The 23904-nt window shown below is 47.2% G+C and overlaps 1 protein-coding gene across 7 annotated transcripts in view; it reads right to left on the bottom strand.

Moving 5' to 3' along the window:
- The window catches only part of ptprub (protein tyrosine phosphatase receptor type Ub), a 1172978-nt gene that overhangs the window by 1026765 nt on the left and 122309 nt on the right, over positions 1–23904 (bottom strand). The gene's annotated exons all lie outside the window — the stretch shown is intronic.

Here is a 23904-nt window from a genome sequence, read left to right as displayed (position 1 = left end):
GAGGGTGAGGAGGAGGAGGGGGGGGGGGGGGGGTTGCTAAACACAATATAAAACTGAAATAAATTGTTAATTAATTCCCTAACACATAATTCAAATATTTACCTTAGTTCCCTAACACACAAACTGTGGGGGAAAAAATCGTGAAAAATCAAGATGGCGGCCACTCACCTCGGTTCAGAAGGATAAGGCCCGCCCACTACACGCACCGATTGGTCGACCGGTCAGGTCACCGAAGCGTAGGATTGGTCAATCGTCAAGTCACTCGACACTCAACTGTCGGACGGCACGCGCCAGGAACCCGCCGTCCGATTGGTCGACCTTGACGTCACACGGTCGCTAATGAGATGCTAATGAAGCGGAACGCTGAACGTTTTTGGGATACTGCGGACGGGATTTTTGTCCGGCCGAAACGTAAATACGCCTATGACCGGTCCGGAATCGCAAGCTTTCTTTTGAGGCGACGCGCGCGTCGGTACGCTCTGTAACTTTCAAACGTATAGAGAACAGACAGACAGACAGACATCGGGACAGACAGAAGAGCCGCTTTATATATATAGATCGATGAAATGGCCTCTACTGCCTTCTGTGGTGGAGAATTCCAGAGGTTCACCACTCTCTGGGTGAAGAAATTCCTCTTCATTTCAGTCCTAAATGGCTTACCCCTTATCCTTAGACTGTGACCCCTGGTTCTGGATTCCCCGACCATCGGGAACATCCTCCCTGCATCTAGTCTGTCCAGTCCTGCCAGAATTTTATAAGTTTCAATGAGATCCCGTCTCATTCTTCTAAACTCCAGCGAGTACCAGCCCAATCAACCCAATCTCTCCTCATACGTCATTCCTGCCATCCCAGGTATCAGCCTGGTGAATCTTCACTGAACTCCTTCCATGGCAAGAACATCCTTCCTCAGATAAGGCGACCAAAACTGCACACAATACTCAAGGTGTGGTCTCACCAAGGCCCTGTACAACTGTAGCAAGACATCCTTGTTAATGTACTCAAACCCTCTCGCTATGAAGGCCAACATACCATTTGCCTTCTTAACCGTCTGCTGCACCTGCATGCTTACCTTCAGCGACTGGTTCACAAGGACACCCAGGTCTCGTTGCACTTCCCCTTCTCCCAATCTATTGCCATTCAGATAATAATCTGCCTTCCTGTTTAACACCAAAGTGGATAACCTCACATTTATCCACATTATATTGCATCTGCCATGCTTCTGTCCAAATCATCCTGTAGTTTTTTGGCATCCTCCTCACAGCACACACGTCCACCCAGCTTTGTGTCATCTGCAAATTTGGAGATATTACATACATAGAAACATAGAAGATAGGAGCAGGAGTAGGCCATTCGGCCCTTCGAGCCTGCTCCGCCATTCAACGAGATCATGGCTGATCATCCAAACCCTAGCACCCGGTCCCTTCACCAACAGCCATCCCACCCAAGCCCTATCCCCGTAACCCCACGTAGTTAATCCCCCCTAACACTAAGGGTCAATTTTTCTCATGGCCAATCAACCTAACCCGCACATCTTTGGACTGTGGGAGGAAACCCATGCAAACACGGCGAGAATGTGCAAACTCTACACAGACAGTCACCCGAGGCCGGATTTGAACCCGGGTCCCTGGCGCTGTGAGGCAACAGTGCTAACCACTATGCCACTGTGAGGCAACAGTGCTAACCACTATGCCACCACATCTAGTTCCCTTGTCTAGATCATTAATATATATTGTGAATAGCTGGGGTCCAAGGACCGATCCCTCCGGTACCCCACTAGTCACTGCCTGCCACTCTGAAAAGGACCCGTTTATTCCAACTCCTTGCTTTCTATCTGCCAACCAGTTCTCTATCCAAGTCAATACCTTGCCCCCAATTCCATGTGCCTTAACTTTACATGCTAATCTCTTATGTGGGACTTTATCGAAAGCCTTCTGAAAGTCCAAATTCACCACATCCACTGGTTCTCCCTTATCTATTTTACTAGTTACATCCTCAAAAAATTCCAGTAGATTAGTCAAGCACGATTTACCTTTTGTAAATCCATGTTGACTTTGTCCGATCCTGTCACTGTTTTCCAAGTGATCTGCTATTACATCTTTTAGAATGGACTCTAGCATTTTCCCCACTACCGATGTCAGGCTTACCGGTCTGTAATTCCCCGTTTTCTCTCTACCACCTTTTTTGAATAGTGGGGTAACATTAGCTACCCTCCAATCCATGGGTACTGTTCCAGATTCCATCGAATGTTGGAAGATGATCAGCAATGCATCTACTATTTCTAGGGCCACTTCCTTAAGACCCTAGGATGTAGATTATCAGGCCCTGGGGATTTATCAGCCTTCAATCCCATCAATTTCCCTAACACCATTTCCCTACAAACACTGATTTCTTTCAGTTCCTCCCTTTCATCAGACCCTATGTTCCCCGACATCTCTGGGAGGTTACTTGTGTCCTCCTTTGTGAAGACAGAACCAAAATATGTATTTAATTGGTCTGCCATTTCTTTGTTCCCAATTATAAATTCCCTTGATTCTGACTGCAAGGGACTTCACCAATCTGTTTCTCTTCACATATCTATAAAAGCTTTTACAGTCAGTTTTTATGTTCCCTGCAAGCTTACTCTCATATTCTATTTTCCCTTTCTTAATTCATCCCTTTGTCCTCCTTTGTTGAATCCTAAACTGCTCCCAATCCTCTGGATTACTGCTTTTTCTGGCCAATTTATATGTCCTCTCCTTGGATCTTATGCTATCCCTAATTTCCCTCGTTAGCCATGGTTGAGTCACCTTTTTTGTTTTATTTTTATGCCAAACTGGGATGAACAAATTCTGTAGTTCATCCATGTGGTCTTTGAATGTTTGCAACTGCCTGTCCACCGTTAACCCTTTGAGCGACATTCCCCAATCAATCCTACCTAATTCGCATCTCAGACCATCGTATTTTCCTTTATTTAAATTCAGGACCCTAGTCTCTGAATCAACTACTTCATTCTCCATCTTAATGAAGAATTCGATCATATTATGATCGCTCCGACCCAAGGGGTCTCGTACAACAAGATTGCTAATTAATCCTTTCTCGTTACATAATACCCAGTCTAAGATGGCCTGATCTCTGGTTGGTTCCTCGACATATTGGTCCAGCAAACCATCCCGTAAACACTCCAGGAATTCCTCCTCCACAGTATTGTTACTAATTTGGTTAGCCCAATCTATATGTAGATTAAAGTCACCCATGATGACTGCTGTGCCCTTATTGCACGCTTCTTTAATTTCCCTTTTAATGCCATCCCCAACCTCCGCATTACTGTTTGGAGGTCTATATACCACTCCCACTAACGTTTTCTGCCCCTTGGTATTTCTCAGTTCTACCCATACAGATTCCACATCATCAGAGCTAATATCCTTCCTTACAATTGTGTTAATCCCTTCTTTAACCAGCAATGCTACCCCACCTCCCTTTCCTTTTTGCCTATCTTTCCTGAATATTGAATACCCCTGGGATGTTGAGTTCCCAGCCTTCGCCACCCTGGAGCCATGTTTCCGTAATCCCAATCAAATCATATTCTTTTACCTCCATTTGCGCAGCAAATTCATCCACCTTATTACGAATACTCCTCGCATTAAGACACAAAGCCATCAGGCTTGTTTTTTAAACGCTCTTAGACCTATTAGAATTATTATTTGCTGTGGCCATGTTTGATTTAAACCGTTGATTTCTCTGACTGCCACTTTTGTTTTTCTCCTTCCTATCTTTTGCTTTTATCCTTGTTTCCCTTTCCTCTGTCCCCCTGCTCAGATTCCCAACCCCCTGCCATTTTAGTTTAAACCCTCCCCCAGAGCACTAGCCAACACTCCCCTGTAGTGTATGTACCCGTCTACCTTTAAGAGAACTATTGTATGTAACTGTCCACCTTTAAGAGAACTACTTTAGGTGTTGCACGACTTTGTTGGCTTCTGCATACTGTAATACCGACGGTGACCACACCGGTATATAAGTGCTGTGTCAGGATTTATTGGGCAGATTCGCCCTGACCTTCGAATAGTAAAGTCCTGTTTTAAGTTACTCTGGTAGTCTGTGTATTAATTAACTAAACAACCCACAGACTTTACAGTGGCGACGAGTCCGATCGTACCCTGCGGCAACAATACTTCCGAAGCAGTTAACGAGCGTCGAGAAGAGGCAACCGCCCTCGTCAGTCTGCTGGGAGAAAACTCGAGTCTGCAGAGCTGGAAAGGAGGAAAAATTCAGAGACAAAGACTTCCATCAGCAACAGGCACTGACTGTCCCTTCTGCCACGGTGAGGAGTGAGCCGATCAGCACGAGAAGCAAGCCGGCCACGGTGACTGTGAGTAAGGGAAAAGTAAAAAGAATAACCGGAGGATAAGGGCGGTGCACTCGACCACGGTCGAGGGGGAAAGGAGCCGGACAGAAGTCGGGCCCAGAGGCGCTGAGACTGGGGCAGCGTGGAGCAAGGAAGCCGCGGTACAGACAGGCTGGGGACGCAACGGCATCGTGAGACAGCTAGACCGCGACCGGCGAAAAAGGCCGGGCAGCGACCGAAGCGCTGTGACCGGGAGCGTAGGCGCGGGAAGATATAAAAACTCAGCCGCAGCCGGGGAGGGAAGCACCGGACTGCGAGAGGGCTGGGAGGCGCGATTGGGAGCCGAGCGAGCGGGAGAGGCAGAGCCGACCAAGGGAGACTGAGCGAGAGCCAGTCCAGCGGCTGAAACTGTTCGCCGTCAACGGGGTGTACCCAGCGCCGGTAGAGCCGAGCGAGCGGGAGAGAGACAGAGCCCGAGCAAGGGGAACTGAGCGAGAGCCAGCCCAGCGGCTGAAACTGTTCGCCGTCAACGGGGTGTACCCAGCGCCGGTTGCCCTGCCGAGAAAAGGGAAAGCACTGAAGCCGACGCGCAGGCTGTGAACCTGAAAGCCAGCGGCCATCGCCCATGGGGAAAGTGTACCCCTCCCGCCAGGGGAAGAAACGCGGGAAGCCGCCATTAGGCGGAGAAGAAGACAGAAGCGGGGAACCGCCATTGAAGTGGGCGGGGACAGAAGATAAGCGCGGGAAACCGCCATTTTCGCGGGAACCGCCATCTTGAAGAAAAAAAAAGAAAATTTAAAGAAATAATCCGTGGTGTTATCAGGAAGAGAGGAAGATGCCTAAGCATGGTAACATCAACGATTTTAATTCCGAGGTAGAAGACTGGGCCACGTATGTGGAACGCATTGAGATCTATGGTGAGGCCAATAAAATAGAAGAAGATGACAAAGCTATAACCTTGCTAAACTCGATGGGCGCGAAGACATACGGGCTCTTGAAGCATCTACTAGCACCAGCTAAACCGGCGGATCAGACTTTCGATGATATTGTTGCTGTCCTGAAGGATCATTTTAACCCCGCACCACTGATGCTAGTGGAACGATCCAAATTTTACGCGAGAACGCAACGGAAAGAGGAAAGCAACGCGGAGTACCTGATTGAACTGCGTAGGCTAGCGAAACACTGTCAGTTTAGGGAAAATCTGGCAGAGGCACTCAGAGACAAATTCGTGTGCGGAATGTCGAAGGAAGAAACACAAAAACGACTGCTCGAAGAGAACGATCTTACACTTGATAAGGCTGTCCTTATTGCTGCATCGAACGAAGCCGCAGCGAAAGGAACGGCGGAAATGCAGCTAAAGGCAGCGGCACTCAGTGTGCAGCAAATTACTTTGGGTACAACGAAATGCTATCGTTGTGGGAAGACAACACACGACCAGAACCAATGCTGGTTTAAAAACCAGGAATGTAGGAAATGTGGCAAGCTCGGTCACATAGCTAAGGTATGCCGGGCAGGAAAGAAGACCAACAATAATGAGTCACCACAAGAGGTACAGAAAGGTACATGAGGTGACTAGGAAGAGTCCGGAAGAACAGAATTCGGACTTGCACTCCAACTGCAAGGAACTGGATAGTCTGAGAATTCACAATGTGAGTAATGAAGCTGACCGACAAGCTATCTGGATCACACTACAGATTGCAAAAGTCCAAGTGAAAATGGAAGTGGACACCGGATCGGCGTTGACGGTCATGAATAAGCATGATTATAAAAAGTTATTCAAGCATATTCCCCTACGGGATACGGAACTAGTATTGCAGACATACACTGGGCACAAAGTATACCCCATCGGAAAGATAGAAGTCAAGGTGAGATACAAGGACAAAGATCACCAAAGGATGGACCTGTATGTGTTGCCTGAGGGAGGTCCACCACTTCTGGGACGGGAGTGGATCAGGAAAATAAAGATAGACTGGCATTCACTAAACACCATGACGGCAGATTCCGGAAAGGAAGATGTCAAACCTGAACGGTTGTCCAGAATATTGGACGAAGCTAAAGAGGTATTCCAGCAAGGACTGGGAACACTGCGAGGAATTAAAGCAAAGGTTAAGATTGCAGAACATGCAAGCCCAAAATTTTTCAAAGCCAGATCGGTACCTTACGCGATACGACCGGCTGTGGAGGCAGAACTGGAAGAACTTGAACGATCAGGGGTACTGTCAAAAGTGGACTAGAGTGAGTGGGCCACGCCCATTGTTCCCGTCATGAAGTCTTCACCAAGTAACAAGCCAGGGGGACCGGGGAAGGTCCGCATCTGCGGAGACTTCAAGATCACAGTGAATCCGGTGCTTCACACGGTACAATACCCGCTTCCGCGGATTGAAGATATCTTTCCTTCGTTGGCTGGAGGGAAACACTTCACCAAGATAGACCTGGCACAGGCATACTTACAAATGGAAGTCGAGGAAGAGTCGCGTCAGTACCTCACCATCAACACACACAGAGGCTTGTATCGTTATAATAGACTGGTTTTTGGGGTAGCTTCGGCTCCAGCAATTTGGCAGAGGGCCATGGAGCAGGTATTACAAGGAATTCCAAGCACGCAGTGTTACTTAGACGATATCCTGATTACGGGAGAAGACGAGGAAGAACACCTCACAAATTTGAAACTGGTGCTCACTAGGTTGAAGGAATATGGCCTTCGAGTTAATCGCAAGAAATGTGAGTTCTTCCAAAAACGGATCTCGTACTGCGGTCATGTCATTGACCGAGAGGGGCTGCACAAGTCACCTGACAAGATAGAAGCTGTCGTGAAGGCCCCCGCTCCGGAAAACGTATCACAGTTAAGATCATTCTTGGGGTTGATTAATTATTATCACAAGTTTCTGCCGAATCTATCCACGGTGCTGCATCCGCTGAATGCTCTGTTGCGGAAAGAAGTACCATGGAAGTGGAGTGAGGAATGTAAAAAGGCCTTTCGCAGAAGCAAGGCGTTGATTACCTCTGAAGAAGTGTTGGCTCATTTCAACCCAACGTTACCTCTTCGTCTAGCTTGTGATGCTTCCCCCTATGGAATTGGAGCAGTACTTTCACACAAGTTACCAAATGGCTCGGAAAGGCCAGTGGCATTCGCGTCCCGATCATTGACCTCCGCGGAGCGAAATTATGCTCAAATAGATAGGGAGGCCCTCAGCCTTGTGTGGGGCGTAAAGAAATTCAATTACCTGCAGGGCAAGAAGTTCACATTACTGACAGACCACCAGCCGTTGGTGTCCATATTCAACCCTAACAAGGCCGTTTCCACCACGACAGCGCAAAGGTTACAGAGGTGGTCCGTGTTACTTGGGGCACACCAATATGACATCGAATACAAAAGGTCCAAACAGCATGGAAATGCTGATGGGTTATCGCGCTTGCCATTGCCGATAGTAGAAGAAGCGACTACAGTGGACCCGGTAGAGATGTTCCACTCATCCATAGTGGAATGTCTACCAGTAACAAATTCGATGATCGAAAACGAAACAAGAAATGACCCGACTCTCTCACGAGTCTATGATTTAACGGTGGAGGGATGGCCAGCACAGGGCGAACCAACGCTGCCAGCATTTTCGCAGAGAAAAGAACAGCTGTCAGTGTGTCGAGGAACCCTGATGTGTGGATCTAGAGTGGTGATTCCACCCAAACTTCAACAGAAGGTGTTAAAGGAGCTGCACGAGGGACATCTGGGTGGAGTGAAAATGAAGAACCTAGCAAGAGCGTTCGTGTGGTGGCCAGGCATTGATGGGGACATCGAAGAAATCACTAAGAGCTGTCTAGGATGCCAGAAGGTCCAAAACGCGCCACCACAGGCTCCTCTGCATCCATGGGAGTGGCCCTCATCTCCTTGGCAAAGGGTACACATCGACTTTGCTGGTCCATTTATGGACTCAATGTTTCTAATAGCGGTGGATGCACACTCCAAGCGGCCGGAGGTAATAAAGATGTCCACCACCACCACGGAAAAAACCATCACAGTGTTAAGGACGATGTTTGCTAGGAATGGGCTGCCGGAACAGATCTGTTCTGATAATGGACCGCAATTTGTGTCCGAAGAATTCAAGAAATTCTTAAAGAGCAATGGGGTTAAGCACTACACGTCAGCCCCATACCATCCCGCCTCCAATGGATTGGCTGAAAGGTTTGTCCAGACCTTCAAGAAGGCCATAAAGGCCATGGGTAATGACGCCATTAACTTACAACATAAGGTGGATAGCGTCTTGTTGGCATACAGGAATGCAACACATGCGGTCACAAATCAAACTCCCGCCATGATGTTTTTTAATAGACGACTAAGATGCCGGCTGGATTTGCTTAAGCCAAACGTCAGAAGGGACGTAGAGAACCGGCAATTCCAGGGCATGAATGAAAGGCTAACTAGATCTTTTCAGATAGGTCAACAAGTTTTGGCCTGGGACTACCGTACCGAGAAATGGCAGCCTGGAACTATTGGAAAAAGGCTAGGGCCGTTGATGTATATGGTGGACATTGGGGACAGTATAATAAGGCGCCATGTTGACCAGATCATAGGGTCAGCCACAAATGGCCAACCTACTCCATCACCTTACACGGTTAATGTTGAGACAGAGATACCCAGAACACCTACCGCCGATCTGGTAATACTGGAATCAGATGAACCTGACACTGTCCTTCAAGCCGAATCGACCTTGCCAGAAGCACCTGCTACCCCGCCGGGAGTTACGACACCACCGAGGCGTTATCCGGACAGAGTCCGGAAATCTCCAGAGAGACTGAATCTGTGAACTGTCTTGCATAAAGTTGTATATATGTTATAATGTATGTTTAATGGGGAATCAGTATGTTGTAAGCTAAAAAGGGAGGATTGTAGTGTATGTACCCGTCTACCTTTAAGAGAACTATTGTATGTAACCGTCCACCTTTAAGAGAACTACTTTAGGTGTTGCACTACTTTGTTGGCTTCTGTATACTGTAATACCGACGGTGACCACACCGGTATATAAGTGCTGTGTCAGGATTTATTGGGCAGATTCGCCCTGACCTTCGAATAGTAAAGTCCTGTTTTAAGTTACTCTGGTAGTCTGTGTATTAATTAACTAAACAACCCACAGACTTTACATCCCCCTAGGACATCGGTCCCGGCCCTGCCCAGGTGCAAACCGTCCGGTTTGAACTGGTCCCACCGCCCCCAGAACCAGTTCCAATGTCCCAGGAATTTGAATCCCTCCCCCTGGCACCATTCCTCTAGTCACGTATTCATCTGAAATATTCTTCTATTTCTACTCTGACTAGCACGTGACACTGGTAGCAATCCTGAGATTACAGGTACTACCTTTAAGGCCCAATTTTTTAATTTACCTCCTAACTCCCTATACTCAGCTTTTAGGACCTCATCCCATTTTTTACCTATATCGTTGGTACCTATATGCACCACGACAATTGGCTGTTCACCCTCCCCTTCCAAGACGTTCTGCAGCCGCTCTGAGACATCCTTGACCCTTGCACCAGGGAGGCAACACACCATCCTGGAGTCTCGTTTGCGGCCGCAGAAACGCCCATCTATTCCCCTTACAATAGAATCCCCTATTACTATAGCTCTACCCCTCTTTTTCCTCCCGTCTTGTGCAGCAGAGCCACCCCTGGTGCCAGGAAGTTGGCTGCTGCTGCCTTCCCCTGGTAAGCCATCCCCCCCATCAGTATCCAAAGCGGTATATCTGTTTTGAGAGGGGGGATGGCCACAGGGGACCCCTGCACGACCTGCCTGCGCCTACTACTCTGCCTGTTGGTCACCCATTCCCTTTCTGCCTGTGCCACCTTTACCTGTGGTGTGACCAACTGATTAAATGTGCTATTCACGACGTCCTCAGCATCGCGAATGGTCCAGTATGTATCCACTCGCTGCTCCAGCACTGCAATACGGTCTGCCAGTAGCTGCAACTGGACACACTTCCTGCACACATTCAATAGTAACATCCGAAAGGGAATTGGATAAATACTTAAAAACAGAAAAATTTGCAGGGCTACAGGGAAAAAGCAGGGAATGGGACTAATTGGCTAGCTCTTTCAAAGTGCCGGCACAGGCACGATGGGCTGAAAAGACCCCCTTCTGTGCTGCAAGGGTCTATGATACTAATGAGAAAATTCACAGGTTCCTATCCCAAGGTAATAAAGTCATTTTAAAAGGGAAAAGTAAATTGTGCCTAGTGTGGACAGGGGTTTACTGAATAAAAAAGCACCTTATTAAATGGAGACACATGTAATTAGGGAGTAAAGCAAATACTCGGCATAAAAGATCGAGGAAACTCAGGCACAAATGTATTACGCAAGTAATTACGCTACACCCAAATTTCCTCAATCTTGTACGCCAGTCCATCAATCCCTGCACCTGTACCCATCTCGCCCCATTATAAGGCTCCGCCCCCTTGCTAAACACAAATTTCCTGCAATTACACCCAGAATTGTAGGTGCAGCAGGAAACAAGGGTCATTTTTCTGGTACAAAAAGCAAAATACTGCAGATGCTGGAAATCTGAAATAAAAACCACAGAAAATACTCAGGTCAGGCAGCAACTGTGGAGAGAAACAGAGTTAATGTTTCAGGTCGATGACGCGAAGACAGAGCCCGCCCGCACATGCGAGCGAGACAGAGCTGATCAGCACACGAGGAGTCAAGACCAAGTGTAATCTTTAGGTGAAAGGCGCGCAGATGTAATTCAGTCCCAATTTTAAAGTTGTACATTCTGTCTTTTCTTTTATATTTCCATTAGAAATTCCCATGTCCACATTTATAATGGAAACTGCCTATGTAAACTTATCATGCTGTAATTAAACCCTCTGGCCAGTGATGCCACTACAGCCCCTGCAATGGGGGTTGGGGGTGGGGAACAGTAGTTACAGCCTAACAAGTTTTGCATTTGAAGTTTAACGTAGGAACAGGTGAAAGTCATTCAGCCCCTCGAGTCCATTCCGCCATTCATTTAGATCATGGTTGATCTGTACCTCCACTCCACTTGGTCCATACTCCTGGATATCCTTACGAAATAAAAATCTGTCAATCTCAATCTTAAAAAGTTTAATTGACCCCACATCCACAGCCTTTTGGGAAAGAGAGTTCCAGATTTCCACTACCCTATGTGTGAAAAAGTGCTTTCTGAATTCACAACTGAATGGCCTGGCTCTAAGTTTAAGGTCGTCTCTCCTTGTTCTTCATTCTACCACCAGAGTAAATAGTTTCTCTCTATCGCCATCAAATCTCATCATTTTAAGCACCTCAATTAAATCAGCCCTCAACTGTCTAAACTCAAGAGAATACAAGCTAAATTTATGCAATCTATCCTCATAACTTAACCCTTAAGCCCTGGTGAATCTGCACTCTGCACCAAGGCCAATACAGTGAAACCTGTAAATTACGGACACCTTGGGGACTGGCATCAGCTGTCTTTTTTTTTTGCAGATGTCCTTCTTTTCAAAAATGGTCATTGTATGTAATGTAAACATTCTCAGTGGCAGAGAGTTCTTTACCCAACATCCATATCGGCAGAGAAACCGCTCTATCCTTGGGATAGAGCCGTGCAAGTATTCAATCCCAGTTTATCTGCCGCTTTTGATGCCGGGTATAGAGCGCCCCATTCCACATAAGCCGTTTCTTTCACAAAACCCGCTGCCACCTCGTGCTGACACGGCATACACTGACCTCAGGAGAATTTGGGGGCAGAAAAAGTAGCAAGCTGCAAGGGGAAGCGCCAGTGCTCCTGACCCAGGTGAAAGTTCCAGATATAGCAGCTTTTCAACAGGCTGTGTCTAGTGTTTTAAGTTATAAAAGGGTTTGGTGCATTGAAGGCTGTCTGTAGTTCGTAATTTGCGAGTGCCTGTGGTTTCAGAGTGCCTCTTGTATATTTTACTGTGCAAGCTATTTGAGTTTCTCAATAAGTGTCTGATTTTTGGAGGTGTCCATTTATTCAAGTTTCACTATGTCCATCCTGAGGTGTGGTGTCCAAACTGAACGCAATACAACTGAAGAATCACTTCCTCCCCTTTGTATTCCAGCTGCCTTTGAAAAGGCGAATGGAATGTTGGCCTTTATTCAATTGTTTTTTGTACCCACGCACTAGCTTTTAGTGATGTGTGTATCTGGACACTCAAATCCCTTCACTCCTCCGCAGTGCTTAGTCTCTCATCATTAAGAAATATTGCAATTTGTCTTTCTAGGATCGAAAGTGGATGACCTCAAACTTCCCAACGTTGAACTGCTCTGCCACAATTTTGCCCAGTCATTTAATCTGTCCATGTCCCTTTGTAACTGACGAGGGGTCATCGACCTGAACCGTTAACTCGGTTTCTCTCTCCGCAGATGCTGCCTGACCGGCTGAGTATTTCCAGCATTTTCTGTTTTTATTTCCCTTTGTAACTTCTTGTTCCCATCTACACAATTTACTGTGCCTCCTAACTTAGCTTCCTTTAAGATTATTGATAGTCTGTCAACAGAAAACAATAGTCTGCAGAACCTAGATTCATTTAGTTTTCACTGTTCTCCATGAACAGTCCCTCTGTTATCAACGTTTTAAAAAATACTTCTTGAAGATACTTAAAAGGTTTCTCAGCAGCAATTATTGTTCAGGAGTGATATCAAAATTGTTTATTCACTGCCAGTTACAGATTTTTGGAATAAGGAGGGCAGAAAAACACCAAAACAAGATTTCACTGTTTACTGGCAATGTCTTCAGAAGCTGGCAAAAAACAACGACTGAGATAACAACAGAAAATGCTGGAAAAACTCAGCAGGCCAGGCAACATCCGTGGAGAGAAAACAGAGTCAACGTTTCGGGTCAAACCCTTTGTCAAGACTGAAGATAAGCTGTTAAATAGTAGAAAGTGAAGTCACTGTTGGTTGTTATGTAAGCAAATGCAGCAGCCAATTTCCACACTTCAAAATCCCACAAACAACAATGAGATGAATGGCCACACAATCAGTTGTAATGAGGTTAGTTGGATAAATATTGGCCAGGACACCTGGGCAGAACGCCTCTGCTCTTCCAACTGGATCTTTCACGTCCACCCAAGAGCGCAGAGTGGTTTAAAGTCTCATCTGAAAGACAGCACCTCAGACAGTGCTCCCTCAGTACTGCACTAAACTGTCAGCCTAGATTGTGTACTCAGTCTCTGGACCTTCTGATTCAGAGGCAAAAGTACTACCAGAGCTAAGGCTGCTACTAACATTGACTTCTAAATTGGATATATTTGAACCCTAGTTGCCTGCTAACATAAAAATGTTGCTACTCAAGATAAGAGCTCACGTGGTTGGATAGAGGATTGGTTAACAGACAGGAAACAGAGTAGGGATAAACGGGTCATTTTCCGGTTGGCAGACTGTAACTAGCGGGGTGCCGCAAGGATCAGTGCTTGGGCCTCAGCTGCAGGAAACTGGTTTATCCGGAGTTTGTATGTCCGGAATACTCGATCTAACAACAAAAATCAGGAGCTGTTTTCTGTAAGTTTTTTTAGATCTCGTTCTTTTTTTTCCCCCCCAGTCAACCACTGCAAGGTCTGTAGCTATAGCAACAGCTTCAGCTAGAGACGCTTGCAGCTGCAGCCGACTCTTTAGAAGCTGTTGCTAAGCAGCAGTGTTTGTTGTCAGATACGGAGATGAAAACCTCCGTATGCTTCAACATTAACTTTGTATGTCCGGCAGTTTTGATAGATCGGCAACACGCCGGTCCCGTCAGTGCCGGATATCAAAGTTTCCTGTACTTACAATCTATATTAATGACTTAGATGAAGGGATCGAGTGTAATGTATACAAGTTTGTTGACAATACAAAGCTAGGTGGGAAAATAAGCTGCGAAGAGGATACAGAGCTTGCATAGGGATGTGGAAAGGTTAAGTGAGTGGGCAATAAGATGGCAGATGAAGTATAATGTGGGGAAACGTGAGGTTATTCACTTTGGTAGGAAGAATAGAAAAAACAATATTTTGAAGCAGTGAAAAACTATTAAATGTGGGTGTTCAGAAGGGTTAAGGTGTTCTCGTACAAGAAACAGAGTTAGCATGCAGGTACAGCAAGGCAAATGCCACACTCACTGGAAGGAGACACCGCTGGACACACTAAGGCGGTCGGGGCCCAGGAGTGGCACAACGAGGACCAGCAGCGGGGTCGGGAGGACCACACTGCAGCCTATGAAACCCAGGCAGAGAGGGCCTGCGGGAAGGAGGGAGGAGGACAGTAGGAGTATGTTTGTGTGCGCTAGGCCGATGCAGCAGGGCCTGGTCTCCAAACGTTTTGGATCCCCTTGCCATTGGACCAAGACCTTGCTCTGTCAAGCCCGTGTGGTAGCTGGTGTGCAACGGCCACCCCACGTTAAAAGAATTCATGCACAGGCATCTTCCACCCTTTAAAATGAAGTTCGGGACCTGGAACGTCAGGACCCTCATGGACAACCCCAACAGCAACAGACCAGAACGCCGTACTGCTATCATTGCCCGGGAGCTCAGAAGTTTTGATATAGACATCGCCGCCCTAAGCTAGACCCGGCGGGCAGGGGAAGACCAGCTCAAGGAGCAAGGCGGTGGTTACACCTTCTTCTGGAAAGGCAAACCTGAAGAAGAACGCTGCTTCCATGGGGTAGGCTTTGCCATAAAAAAAATGAGCTAGTTGAACGTCTCAGAGACTCCCCTTGTGGAATAAACGAACGCCTCATGACTCTACGGCTCACCCTAGCCCGGAACCAGTGCGTACGCCCCAACACTGGAAGCCACAGACGAGACCAAAGAGGAATTCTACTTCAGCCTCTAACAATCCCTGTCCCAACAGGCGACAAGCTGATCCTGCTTGGCGACCAACGCCAGAGTTGGAAAAGACACAGACCTCTGGGGAGGTGTGATCGGCAGAGAGGGGATAGGGAAAGCCAACTCCAACGGTACCTTCCTCCTGACGAAATGCTTAGAACATGGCCTTGTCATAACCAACACCTTGTTCCGTCAGAGAGACAAGGAGAAGGCTTCATGGCTCCAAGCACGAGAGTCTGCTGGACTACGTCATCGTCCAAGCGAGGGACCGCAAGGACATCCGCATCACCCGTGCCATGACAGGAGCTGACGACTGCTGGACAGACCACCACCACCCAATCCGTTGTGTCATCTCCATCAATGTAGCCCCAAAACAGCGGCGGCTACAGAAGCAATGCCGCAGGAAAATCAACGCTGGAGCACTCAAAGACCCTGCTAAGAAAGCCCTATTCAGCCTGCGCTTCTCAACCAACCTGACGACTCCCAGTGATTCAGAGACAGTGTCCACAGCGCCTGGTCTGCACTTAAGGCCTCCATAATCAGCACCTATGAAGAGAAACTCGGTCGCTTGACCAGGAAACACCAAGGCCTAGAAATTCGGTGGGCTGCGCCACCAGTTAGCGCTCAGAGGGCACTTAGTGGGTTTAGCGCCACTGGCCACGCCTCCGGCAAAATTTAGCGGGGCGCTAATGGCGGTGTTAGCCGGTAGCGCTGCGCCGCCACCGATGACATCGCTGTGCGCAGCGCCCCGATCGCGAAATTTGACAGCGCCCCCTGCTGTAACGCCAGTTGCAATTTGCGACTGGTTCAGGGGGGCCTACCTGCGGCGGTAGAGGCGCTGAGGTGCAGGGCGGCCATTTTTTTTGCTGGCCACCTGCCAGCACCTCTTCGCGCAGCCGTCCCCGGCCTCCTGAGCACCCACCCCGCGTTGTGCCGGCTGTCTCCCAAGAGCCCGGCACTTCTCCTCGGTGCCGGGCTCTTTTGCCGGCACTTGCGATCTCAGATCGCGCTGCAGCAGGCCCCTCCCCTTTATGAAGGGGAGGAAGGCCTGCAGTACCGCAGCGCGCCGGTGGCGCTGCGGCACGTTGCGCTGCGAACTTCAGTTGTAGTGCCCCAAGTCCGTCTTGGGGCGCCTCGAGTAGTGCCGCGCTCAAACTGAATTTCCAGCGGGCGCTCGCGACTCCTTCTGGGGCGGTACTTCGCCACCGAATTTCTAGGCCCAAGACTGGTTTGATGAGAACTACCAGGAGCTAATAAGCCGCAAGCGCAAGGCATTCCTGATCTGGAAACAGCAACAGAACTCGAGAGCAAGAAAGCAGCTCTACAGACGCCTGAAGGCCAAGGTCCAACAAAAAACTCGCGACCTAAAGAACAGATAGTGGGTGGAGAAAGCGCAGAAGATCGAGTAGCTAGCCGACAACCACGACGTGCGTGGATTCTTTAGCGCAGTCAAGACCACCTACGGCCCAAGCACCCAAGATCCTACCACATTGCGGGCCAAGAACGGAGAAGTACTCATCATGGACAGAGAGGCAGTCAGTGTCCGCTGGAAGGAGCAGTTCTAAGGTCTCCTTAACTGAGACTCTGTCTTCAACGTGAGTGCCCTCACCTCCATCCCACAGCATGCTACCTGCCATCACCTCAGCACAACCCCAGCCCGGCATGAGGTTGAAAAGGCCATCCGACAACTGAAGAACAAGGCCTCAGGAGATGAAATCCCCGCCGACGTGCTAAAACATGGCGGAGAAGCACTATTGGCGCGAATACATGAACTCATTTCTCTTATTTGGAAGGGGGAGAGCATGCCAGGGGAATCTCGCCGTAATCGTGACGATCTTCAAGAAAGGTGACAAGTCCGATTGTGTTAATTACAGACGAGTCTCCCTGCTGTCTGCCACAGGGAAAGTCATTGCAAGAATCTTCCTCAATCGCCTTCTCCCAGTGGCTGAAGAGCTCCTCCCAGAGTCGCAATGCGGATTCCGCCCACTAAGGGGCACAATGGACATGATCTTCACCGCACGTCAATTACAAGAGAAACATAGAAACAGAAGATAGAATGTTGTGGTAATCAGTTGGAAATAATCTGTCAGGAATCTTGTAACAAGGCCGTTGCAATCTTTCGACCCCAACCTTCCAGTTTTATCCCCTCTCCTGCTTTATACCGGGTAGAAACATAGACATAGAAGATAGGAGCAGGAGTAGGCCATTCGGCCCCTCGAGCCTGCTCCGCCATTCAATGAGATCATGGCTGATCACCCAAACTCAGTACCCTGTCCCTGCCTTCTCCCCATATCCCTTGATCCCTTTAGCCTTAAGAAATATATCTAACTCCTTTTTGAATATATTTAATTCGATTAGCTAGGATGGGCGGGCCACATCGTCCGCATGCCCGATACGAGACTCCCAAAACAAGTGCTCTACTTGGGGCTCCAACATGACAAGAGAGTCCCAGGTGGGCAGAAGAAACGCTTCAGGAACACCCTCAAAGCCTCCTTGAAAAAGTGCAACATCCCCACCGGCACCTGGGAATCCCTGGGCCAAGACCGCACAAAGTGGAGGAGAAGCATCCGGGATGGCGCTGAACACAGAGTCTCTTCGCCGGGAGCAAGCGGAAACCAAGCGCAAACAGCGGAAGGAGCGCACATCAACCCAAGCACCCCACCCACCCGCCCCTTCAACCACCGTCTGCCCCACCTGTGACAGAGATTGTAGGTCCCGCATTGGACTCATCAGTCACCTGAGAACTCATTTTTAGTGTGGAAGCAAGTCATCCTCGTTTCCGAGGGACTGCCTAAGAAGAAGAAATAATGGCATGCTGGCCGTTATTGCAAGGGGGTTGGAGTACAAGTGTAAGGAAGTCTTGCTACAATTGTACATGGCTTTGGCGAGACCACATCTGGAGTACTGTGCACAGTTTTGCTCACCTTATCGGAGGAAGGACATACTTGCCTTAGAGGCGGTGCAACAAAGGTTCAATAGATTGATTCCTGGGATGAGAGAATGAGGAGAATGGGCCTATATTCTCTGGAGTTTCAAAGAATGAGAGATGATCTCACTGAAACATAACATTCTGAGGGGGATTGACAGGGTATATGCTGAGAGGTTGCTCCCCTGGCTGGACGGTCTAGAACTAGGTCTCAGGATAAGGGGTTGGCCATTTAAGACTGAGATGAGGAGCAATTTCTTCACTCAGAGGTTTGTGAATCTTTGGAATTCTCTACCCCAAAGAGCTGTGGATGCTGAATCGTTGAGTAGATTCAAGACTGATAGATAGATTTTTGGACACTAGGGGAATCAAGGGATTTGGAGATCTTGCGGGAAAGTGGAGTTGAAGTCGATGATCAGCCATGATCTTACTGAATGACGGAGCAGGCTCGAGGGGTCATATGGCCTGCTCCTGCTACTATTCTTTTGTTCTTATGTTATATTCTGAGTTGAAAGTGTTTTCCAACACATAGAAAAACATAAATCACTGAATTAGTCATTTAATTAAAGAATAGGCCTGAAAAATCATACACTGTCTTTACTCTTTCCAGACTAAGACTGATCTGTGGTTTCCAATGTTGTGTTTTCATTCCAGATTATTTTTATTTTTATTTTCACTAAATCAGTAATTACTGATGACAGCACAAGCCCTCAAAAGACTGGAATTCTCCCATGTCAGCTGTGGCTCAGTTGGTAGCACTCTTGCCTGAGTCAGAAGGTTGTGGGTTCAAATCCCACACTAGACACTTGAGCACAAAAATCAAGGCTGACACTCCAGTACAGTGCTGCATTGATGGCCGTCTTTCGGATGAGACGTTAAACCGAGGCCCCGTTTGTTCTCGAAGGCGGACGTAAAAAATTCCATGGCACTATTTCTAAGAAAAGCACGGGAGTCATCCCCAGCGTCCTGGCCAATATTTAGCCCTGAACAAACATCACTTTAAAAAAAAGATTATCTGGCCGTGATCACATTGCTGTTTGTGGGAACTTGTGGTGCACACTTCAAAAGTAGCTGTAAATTGCTTTGGGACAACCTGAGGTCATGAAAGGTGCCATATAAATGCAAGTCTTTCTTTCTTCTTTCTTGCACTTTACTGCTCTAACCAACGGATGACGAATTCAAAAAGAATCAAGTTTCACAATGAATCTCGTAAACAGAGCAAGGATGCAGTACAGTGAGCACACTGCGCCAGGGAACTAATCCAAACTACTTCCCCCAAACTTTAACAACCAGAAAAATGTGAAATGCAGATTGGAAGCCTTCCAACTTGTGGTCTGTGTCAGAGACAGTGCAAATAATCCATCCAGCAAAATCACAGCATCACAGCTTTGAACAGTCTCCCCAACCAGAGTGATTGCAATAGGGTATTGTTCCAGAACACAACAATCCAGGCACTTTGGATAAATAAAAGGGATTGTATTAAAAGTCACTCAGGAACAATTATAAACTAGGCATATGTTGTAGCTAATAGTTGTATTGATTTCCTTGTGGGTTCAATGATGAGACATTTCTAAAAGAGAATGACTTTTAATCTAAGGTTTGTTCAAGAATTCATACAGCTTTTCAGGACACACCATGCTTGAGCTGCAGCCAAAGTGAAACTAAAAAGCTCAGCCTGCTTGTCTGTGTCACATGACCTCTGCTGCTCAGGCACAAGCAATCAAACACAGACAAACATGCTGTAAGGCATAAGTAATCAAACAGACAAATATCATCACTATTTGCTGATATCATTACATCTCCCTTTCTTAAAACAAAGGTATTTTACTTTTAACTAACATGTTCTTTGTATTAATCTGCATTTTAACTGTAACACTTAATGAACTTACATTATGATCAAAGTTTTTTACCCTTGCTTTGTGTGTTCACATGAAATATGTCAATACACTAGAACTTGAAGAATGAATAAGATAACATTACTTCCTTCTATAACAATAGTCCTTAAATTTGCTCAATGAGTCTCTCAGGAGGCTTCACGTGTCTTGAGGATTTTCTGATTGATTGTCCTTGAATCTGAGTTGTTGCCTCAGATGATGTGTTCTCAGCTGTGTGATCAGGTTGTTCAACAGTATCAGTCTTTTGACCTGCTGTGGCTGGTTCCATGAGAAGATCTTGACGATTTCTTCTCAGAACAGCACCCTCATCTGTCTGAATGGTGTATGATCTTGGTTGAACTTCACTCAGGACAGTTCCCTTCTCTGTCCATGTGTTTGTTTTGTCTTTGAACCTTACTTGGTCACCAGTGTGGAGTTCAGGTAGGTTTTGTGTTCCTCTGTCATAGTAGTACTTTTGCTTTTCTTTCTGTTGTTCTTTGATCTTCCTCACTTTCTCCCCCTCTTGTTTTCAGGAGGTTCTCCGGGATGGGTAGGTTTGACCTTAGCCGACGTCCCATCAGGAGTTGGGCTGGTGACATACCACACTCGAGCGGCGTTGTGCGGTATACAAGCATGCTTTGGTAGAAGTCAGTTCCACTGTCTTTTGCCTTGTACATCAGTCTTTTCACTGTCTGGACCGATTTTTCCACTAGTCCATTGGACTGTGGATAGTGAGGACTTGACGTTGTGTGGACAAAGTCCCACTCTTTGGCAAAGTGTCGGAAATTTGCATTGTTAAACTGGGGTCCGTTGTCTGAAGACCTCGCTTGCCACGCCATGTCTGGAGAATATGGCTTTCATACTTATCACAGCTTCTGCGGTGGTGGTGTACAGTCTACAAACCTCTGGATACAGGGAGTAATAGTCTGCGACGACAAGATAGTCCTTCCCTTGACATACGAATAGGTCAGCGCCGACTTTCTGGTAAGGTCTGTCTGGTGCTGGGTGTGGCTTTAGTGGTTCTACCGGATTGCTTGCTCGATATTTCAGGCATATTGTGCAGTTTGACACCTCATTTGTCACATCTTGGTTCATTCGTGGCCAGTACATCACCTCTCGTGCTCTTTTCTTACACTTTGATTCCCAGATGTCCTCCACCTCTTTTCTCAGGCTCTTTGGGATAACTATTTTACTTCCTTTGTAGATGATGTCTTCGAGCACTTGACAAATGGGGAAAGGATCGGACAGAGTCAACATGGATTTACAAAGGGTAAATCGTGTTTGACTAATCTGCTGGAATTTTTTGAGGAAGTAACTGGTAAAATAGATGGGGGAGAGCCAGTGGATGTGGTGTACCTTGACTTCCAGAAAGCCTTCGATAAGGTTCCACACAAAAGATTATCATGCAAAATTAAGGCTCATGGAATTGGGGGCAAAGTATTAACGTGGATAGAGAACTGGCTGGCGGATAGAAAACAGAGAGTTGGAATAAACGGCTCGTTTTCGGAGTGGCAGGCAGTGACCAGCGGGGTGCCGCAAGGATCTGTCCTGGGACCCCAGCTGTTCACAATATATATATAAATGATCTGGATCAGGGAATTGGATGCAATATTTCCAAATTCGCTGACGACACTAAACTAGGAGGAGGGGTGGGCTCTGATGAGGATGTCAGGAGGCTACAGTGCGATTTGGACAGGTTGGGGGAATGGGCGGATACGTGGCAGATGCACTATAATGTGGATAAATGCGAGGTTATCCACTTTGGGGGTAAAAACAGGAGGGTAGATTATTATCTAAATGGCAATAGATTGGGAGATGGGGAAGTGCAGAGGGACCTGGGTGTTCTTGTGCACCAGTCACTGAAGGAGAGCATGCAGGTGCAACAGGCGATTAAGAAGGCAAATGGTATGTTGGCCTTCATATCAAGGGGGTTCGAGTATAGGAATAGGGATACCTTACTACAGCTGTACAAGGTGCTGGTGAGACCGCATCTGGAGTATTGTGTACAGTTTTGGTCGCCCCATCTGCGGAAGGATGTTCTTGCCATGGAAAGAGTGCAGCGGCGATTCACCAGGCTGATACCTGGAATGGCGGGAATGACCTACGAGGAGAGATTGAATAGTTTGGGCTTGTACTCACTGGAGTTTAGAAGATTGAGAGGGGATCTCGTCGAAACATATAAAATTATGGCAGGCCTGGACAGGCTGAATTCAGAGAGAATGTTTCCAATGGCAGGGGAGCACAGAACCAGGGGCCACAGTCTAAAAATAGCGGGCAAATCATTTAAAACAGAGATGAGGAAGAATTTCTTCACTCAAAGAGTGGTGAGCCTGTGGAATTCCCTGCCACAGAGGGCTGTGAAGGCTAATTCAATAAATATTTTCAAGAGAGAATTGGATATATTTCTGAAGGCTAAGGGGATTAAGGGTTACGGAGAAAAGGCGGGGACGGGGTACTGAACTGGTAAGATCAGCTAAGATCTCAGATGAAGATCAGCCATGATCTCATTGAATGGCGGAGCAGGCTCGAAGGGCCGAATGGCCTACTCCTGTTCCTATCTCTATGTAACTATGTAAGTTCCCCTCCCTGCAGTTCCAGTACTCTGCTAGGTCAGGTGAGCAGTCTTGCTTCATGTTGGGCCATCCATCCAAGGTGCTTTTCCTCAGTCGTCTCATTGTTTCATCGGTGTTTGTCTCAGTCTTTATGAGCTCCATTTTTGCATCAGCTATGGGCAGTGCACTTGTGATCATGTCCACGTAGGCGTTCACTTTTTCATCCATTGTGGTGCTTGCAGGCTCACTTGGGTCTACAGCTCTGGACAACGTGTCTGCTGTATACATCAGCTTACCCGGTGTGTACGCAACATTCATTGTATAGCGTTGCAGCCTGATCATCATTCTTTGTATCCTAAGCGGACAGCTATTCAGTGGCTTTTGGAACAATGCAATCAAGGGCTTATGGTCAGTCTCTACACTGATTGCTTGTCCTGCCACAAACTGGTGAAATCTTTCACAGGCGTATGTGATGCTGAGCAGCTCCTTTTCTATTTGAGCATATCGCATCTCCGCGTCTGTCATTGAGCGCGATGCATATGCAATAGGTTGCCAGTAGTCACATTTTTGCAGAAGAACGGCACCGAGCCCACTCTGTGATGCATCTGATGATATCTTGATGGGTCTCGCTGGGTCATAAAACCTCAGAACTGGTTCCTCTGTGAGCAGTTTCTTTAGATCGCTCCATGACTTCTCATGCTCATGATTCCATTCCCATTCTATGTTCTTTTCAGTAAGTCTTCTCAGCGGCGCCATCTTTTCTGAGAGGTTGGACATGAATTTACCCATGTAATTGATCATTCCATTAAACCTCTGCACGTCCTTTTTGCATTGTGGCTTTGGCATATTCTCAATGGCGGACACCTTTCTGGGATCTGGTCTGATGCCCTCACTGCTAAGGATATCTCCCACGAATGTCAGTTCTGTCACCCCGAGCTGGCATTTCTCTCTATTCAGCTTCAGGTTTGTTTTCCTTGTTGCTTCCAGCACTTTTTTCAGTCTCTCGTCATGCTCAGTTCTCGTGATTCCCCATACTATGATGTCATCCATTGATGTATCAACTCCCTCCAGGTGCTCATAGATCATATGGATAGTTTGTGATACACTTCAGGAGCTGAGGCAATGCCAAATGGTAACCTTAGGAATCTGTATCTGCCAAATGGACTGTTGAACGTGCACAGTCTTGAACTTGCTTCGTCCAATTTCATCTACCAAAATCCTGAGGATGCATCTAACTTGCTGAAATATTTTGCATTTGCAAACTGTGACATAATTTCCTCATGTGTAGGAAGCTTGAAGTGCTCTCTCGTTATTGCTCTGTTTAGATCTCTTGGATCCAGGCAAATTCTGAGCTTTCCATTCTTTTTGTCCACTACGACGAGGGAACTCACCCACTCAGTTGGCTCATCTATCTTCTGAATCACGTTCAGGCTTT

The sequence above is a fragment of the Somniosus microcephalus genome, chromosome 20 (genome assembly GCF_052327205.1).
Source record: "Somniosus microcephalus isolate GS21.2 chromosome 20, FLI_Smic_1.0, whole genome shotgun sequence".
Lineage (NCBI taxonomy): Eukaryota > Metazoa > Chordata > Chondrichthyes > Squaliformes > Somniosidae > Somniosus > Somniosus microcephalus.
Note: the sequence above shows the minus strand (reverse complement) of the source record. Positions and strands in the feature narration are given on the sequence as shown.